This window comes from Hirundo rustica, chromosome 31 (assembly GCF_015227805.2).
Source record: "Hirundo rustica isolate bHirRus1 chromosome 31, bHirRus1.pri.v3, whole genome shotgun sequence".
NCBI classification, from domain to species: domain Eukaryota; kingdom Metazoa; phylum Chordata; class Aves; order Passeriformes; family Hirundinidae; genus Hirundo; species Hirundo rustica.
In genome coordinates, this window is record NC_053480.1 from 31,880 (window position 1) to 37,879 (window position 6,000).

Below are 6,000 nucleotides of genomic sequence, written 5' to 3' on the forward strand. Positions count from 1 at the left end.
CCACCTGAATACCATGGAATTAAACCCAACAGAGTACCTGTGGAGGAGCCCACCCCTCCCCGGGGGAGTCCTTTTATAGCCTCCAGGTGGATCCAAATCATCTCTCTTCTCATTGGCTCCCAGCCAGGGGTCCTGATTGGTCCAACCCGATGGCGCATTTCTGTCCAATCATTTTGCAGCTCCCTCGAGTGATTGGCTGCCGCCGTGAGCCAATCCAGTCCTCCATGACATCACTCCTCCGGCCGAAGCTCCTTCCTGCTCCCTCTCAGCTCCTCCCTGGTGGTCGCTCATCGCAAAGTGAAAAACCCAAACTCCGAACACAAACCCAGCCCGAACAACAACCCACAACTGTCCCATTCAACTTAATTCACCCACAACAATACTGGGATTGACTGGGAGTGGCCGTGAGCAACTGGAATCACACTGAAAGCAACTGGGAGGAACTGGGAATGAGGAGGAACATGCTGGGAGTTGCTGAGATATACTGGGAGAGACTGGGCGCCACTGGCATCATACTGGGATTCTAGGGGGTGTGAATGGACCCTGACTGGGGGTGACTGGGAGCTACCAGGCCTATGCTGAGAACCTACTGGGGATGCACTGGGAATGACAGGATGCATGCTGGTGACAACTGGGATGTACTGGCAGTGACTGGGATCAAACTGGGGGCAACTGAACCATGCTGAGGTAACTGGGAGTGCCTGGAAATGAGTACGAGAATGTTCAGGGCAACTGGGATATGCTTATTTCATAACGTTATTTCATAATGCGTCAATCACCACCTGATTTGGACCAATTTACCAGATTTGTCCAAGGTGGATGGGCCACCTTTACTTAACCCGGAAAAGGAGCATATATTATTTATATGTGTTTGAAAAATAGACCTTTGAATCCTGTAAGTTTCATTTATATTCGCAACTTTGTGCGAATTGTAAACAGTTGCACTTGAAGAGTTGTTAGAACCTTGACAATGCTGACAATCCTTTCTAAGGACTAATGCCGGAGAGAAAGAAAGAGGAAAAGAGGGGGGGGGAATCTTTCTTTCCCCCACAGAAAGTTCCAGAATGGACCCCGAATCCAAGCCTTGATTGGTGGACAACTGACCAATGGTTCAAAGGTGGGAAAGAACGATTGGTCCAGAAAGGCTCCCGTTAAAGACCAATCAAACCCGAGAAAGGGAGCCAATCACAGCGAGGCTCCAAACCCCACCAATCCCTGAGGAGACAGAGACTATAAAAAGGGGACTGACAGCCCTGAGGAGAAGAAGAGAGAGCGTAACATTCCTACATCCATTGTATCTGGCTTGTCCAAAAGGGTGGGAAACTCGCTCAAACCCCTCCTTCCTGGTAGTCGATTTTTTTAATAAAATGATTGCTCAAATTCCCACAACACCAGAGTTTCGTGACCTCATTCGGAACAATTCTGGGGACTCGTCTGGGATCCCACACCTGGAAGCGGTCTGGAAGAAGACAGATCCCAGTAGCGCACCTGGAGGTGTTTTCCCCACCTGAGATCATCGCCTTCTCCTCGACCGTGGACAGTGCAGCTGGGATTTCCCGAAGGGCTACCAGGGACCCGGCAACCCAGAGTGAAAGACCCTCTGAGAGGGAGCGAGGCTCGCAGGACACAGGTCGGTTCTGCGAGTGGGGATTCGTCATCGGGTGGTACGAATTCGAATTGGAGTGCGAAAGGGAGAAGTGCCAGTGAGAGTGTGTGTGAGAGTAAGAGTGTATCAGAGTGAGTGAGAGGAGCGAGTGCACCCTGAGGTGCCCTGAAAGAGTGGGAGAAGGGGGAGTATCATTCCGTTTGCGGCCCTAACTCGCGCAGGCTCCCGTTCCTCCATTGAAGGAGGCTCCAAGCGGTACCTTGGAGTAGGCTTTCCCAGGTGGGACACCGACACACGGGTGGGACCCAATGGAGAAAGAACCAAGGATACCTGGAGGGGATAAGCCCCCTTTGCTGGACCATAGAGGATTGGTTTAAGGAGAGGGAGCTGGGACCCTTAGGGTTGGGAAAAATACTCCCCTCCGGAAACTGCTAAGTTAAAGCAGCCACCGGAGAGGGGATTGCCTCTCTTCTGGCAGGGGGAAGGAAGGTGCCCAACTTTCCTAGGGTGACTTTGTGATGTGTGTATCCCCAATTGCCTGTTTTGTTTGTGCTCTATATTGAGTTCTGTGCCTTTAAGACTGGTTCTCAGAGCAAGGAGAAGCAAGGAGTTTGTTTTGAGAAAACTGCCTGACTCCTACACATTCCTCTCCAGACGGGCTGTTTGGTGGAGGCTTGGAGAGACTGCAGGACAAAGATATTTTTTTCCTTTTAGTTAGTTTCAGCTAGCTAGGGCAGAGAAGTTCTATGGACTGTTTTGTTTTGGTTTTTTCCCCCTTTTTCTTGGAACTGTTTAAACCTGCTCTAGACTGAAAATCCAGGGGAACACTGGGGGCTGCACCTGCAGCCCACCGGGGCCTGGACATTGGCATTTTCCAGCAGCGCCAGAGGGACTGGGACTGATAAAAGAATGAGAGAGAGCTGAGCTACATCCAGGGCAAGAACTTTCTCAATTTGCCATCTCCAGAATGAGAGGTTTTATTGTTTCATATTATTCATTCTTTATACTTGTATGCACTTTGTTTGGTAAGTAAAGAAGTTTTTTCCACTTTTCTCCAAAGAAGTTTTTTACCAGACCAGTTGGAAGGACGAGCCATTTGGGATTGCTTCCCGGAGGGAACCCACTCAGGGGTTTTCTCCCAAATTTGTCCCTAAACAGGACAGTAGAGAATGTGGTAAAAGGTTCAGCTATGGCTCCAGCCTCATCCGGCACTAGACAATCCACACCAGAGAATGGTGCTCCAGTGTGGGGAATGTGGGAAGACATTTAGACGGAACTCCAGCCTCAAAATTCACCAGCACATCCACACCAAGGACGGGCCCGACGAGTGTGGGCAGTGTGGGAAGGGATTCTCCCAGAGACCCGACACCAGCGGAGGCACCGCTAAGGGAAGCGCTGCGAGTGCCCCGAGAGCGGGAAGAGCTTCGTGCGCTGCTCCAGCTCCATCCCCCGTGGGAGGATCGGCCTTGGATGATCCCCAGTGAGCCCCGTTGGGCAGAGCCCTGCTGATCCGTGCTCCTGCTGATCCCCGCTGGCTGTGGGGAAGGTGTTGGAGACATTTCTTTCCCTTCTCCTGGTGCTGCTGTGATTTGGTTGGTAATAAATTCCCTCCCTGTGCCCAGGCTGGCTCTGTTGTGGCCGCGCCGCTGCTCGGGGCGGGATCTGTCCCGATCCTTCTCTCCACTCCCGGGCCTCTCCTCAGCCCATCAGAGAAGGCACTAAAATAATTGAGCCCATCAGAGCGCAGGGCGCTGAGGACTCCCCAGGTGCCAGCCAGCCCCACAGCGCCCCGAGCTCCTCAGCCGGACTCCCCTGGGGCTGCGGAGTCGGGGCTGCCCCGGAGCTCTTGGCTGCTCTGGGCTGCTGCGGGCACCCCCGCACCTGTGTCCTGCACACACAGGGCTGTTCCAGGAGATGCTGAAGTGCGGCTGGCACTGCATGAACGGCACCGAGCGGGGGAGGGTCGTGGACAGGAACAGCGACAACCGGGAGCAGCTCCTGCCCTTGGGCAGCGATGTGGGGCTGTAGGTGGGGGACACCTCCTGTGGGGAGAAGTTGCCAGGTCCTGGAACAGCGACCCGCGATGGAGGGAGTACAGACGGGCTGCGGCGGACAGGCACTGCCGGCACAACTACGAGTTGTCCAGCCCGTTCCTCGTGGAGCGCGGAGGTGAGCGTGGGGCAGAGCGTGTCCCGTGGGGCCCTGCCCTGGCAATGACCCTGGAGCGCCTCAAAACCTGCCTGGGAATCAGCCCAGAGCCCTCAGCCCTCCTTGTGTCCATGCCCGGGGCCTCCTGCCCCTCTCAGAGACACCCGTGGCTCTCCCAGTCCATCCCAGTCCGTCCCAGTCTCTCCCAGTTCTCCCCCGCGTGTCCGTCCCGGCCGTGCGTGGAGCTGACGCCGCTCAGCCAATGAGAGCGCGTGTCTGTGATGACTCATCAGTTGCCAGGCAGACCCGCAGCGCCGAGTGCCCCGCGCTCGATTCGGCCTCCCAGTGCCGCGCGCTTCATTCCCAGTTCCTCCCAGTCCCTCCCACTTTCTCTCAGCCCAGTCCCAGTCCATTCCCAGTTCATTCCCAGAGCTCCACCCTCTCTCTCGGTTCCTCCCTCCTCCCCCATTTCTCTCACTCCAGTCCATTCCCAGGCCCTCTCAATGCCACACCACCCCTCCCCTCTCTCTCCCAGTGACCCCCAGCGTTTCCATCTCGCTGCTGCCCTCGAGCTCCCAGCCCGGCCCCGGCCGCCTGCTCTGCTCCCTGATGGATTTCTACCCTGCCCACATCCAGCTGAGCTGCTTCCAGGGCCAGCAGCAGCTCTCGGGGCACGGGGTGGCACCGCCGTGGTCCCCAACGGGGACTGGAGCCAGCAGCTGCTGGTGCTGCTGGAAACCTCCCCGCGGCGCGGGGTCACCTCCAGCTGCCAGGTGGAGCACGTCAGCCTGGAGCAGCCCCTGAGCCGGCACTGGGGCACGGGGGAGGCCCTGGGGGGGAACTGGGAGAGGCACTGGGATGTGCTGGGAGGAACTGGGAGGAAGCTGGAGAGAGCCTGGTTTCAACTAGGGGAGGGGCTCGGGTGTCTGGAAGGGCTGAGAAGGAGTTTGGAGGATGCTGGGGAGGGTGGGATGGGGTTCTGGGGGTGCTGGTGGGCACTGGGAGGGAGTTTGGGGGTTGCTGGGTGTAACTGGGAGGGATTGGAGTGAGCCTGGAGGGGCTGGAAGGAGATCAGGGATTGGAAAGCAGGGATTGGGATGAGGTTGGTTGTGCTGGGAGGAGACTGGGAGGAGTCTTGGTGAGTCCTGGAGGGGCTGGGAAGGGACTGGGAGAGGGTTTGGGGGTCCTGGGGAGGTGGGGGGCAATTGAGGAGGTTGTGGGATCCTGAGAGGGACAGGAGGGGCTTTGGTGGGTCCTGGGGAGGCTGGGAAGGGATTGGGAGGAGGTTTCAGGGGGTCCTGGGTGGGCTGAGGGAGACTGGGAGGGAGCTTGGAGGGGCTTGGGGTGTCTCTGAGAGGTTTTGGGGGGCCCTGAGCCCTGCAGACCCCCCAGAGATGCTGTCGGACACTGCCCACACCAAGATGCTGATGGGGATCAGGGGCTTTGTGTTGGGCTTTGTCTTCCTGCTGCTGGGGCTCCGCTTCTACCTGTGCAAGAAGGTGAGGGGGGGTCCCAGGGATTGTGTCCCCCCTCCCCCAGAGCGTGTGTCCTCCCCCAGGGCCCCCCAGCCCGGTGTCACCCCCTTTTCTCTGCCCACAGAGCTCCTGAGCTGGTGGCGGTCGCAGCCCCTCCCCGTGGCCTCGGGCCTGGCCGGGACCCCCTGCTCCAACCCCGAGATGATTTTGGGGAGATCGTGTGTCCCCCCAGCCCTGCTGTCACTCTGTCCCCACCCGGCTGCTCCCAGTGTTCCCAACAAAGCTTCCCAGTTCACCCCAGTCCTGTTTACTGGGGACAGTGGAGAGGGACTTGGGGGGACCCTGCGGGGGGACCATGATTCAGGAGGGGACAGAACGGGCCCCAGGATGGATCGGGAATGGGGACCCCCGTGTGTCCCCCCTGTGTCACCCCGCTCTGGGGACTCCTTGGGAGGCACCTGAACCCCAGCACAGCACCCAGCCAACACCAAAAGGCGCCTGGGCGCCCTGAAGCTGCCAGGGGAATTTGGGGAGGGGACACATGGGGGGTGCCCAAGCCAGGCCCAGAGTCCAGAACTGCCCCAGCACCATCTTGGGGATTAGAAAGGAGGAGGAGTGGGACCCTTCCCAAAGCAATTTGGGGGTTCTAGCCCCCTCTTCTTCCCTGCTCTTCCACCCCTTCCCCTCTGCCCCCCAATCCACCAGCCCTGTCCATCATGCTTGGTTTTGGAGGTTCCAGGCCCCTCCTGCTCAGTCTGAGGTCCCATCCCC

General features: G+C 58.0%; 1 pseudogene; it reads left to right on the forward strand.

The window, feature by feature from the left end:
* The window catches only part of LOC120764525 (uncharacterized), a 28,125-nt pseudogene extending 23,322 nt beyond the window's left edge, over positions 1-4,803 (forward strand).
* Positions 4,804-6,000: the final 1,197 nt, after the last annotated feature.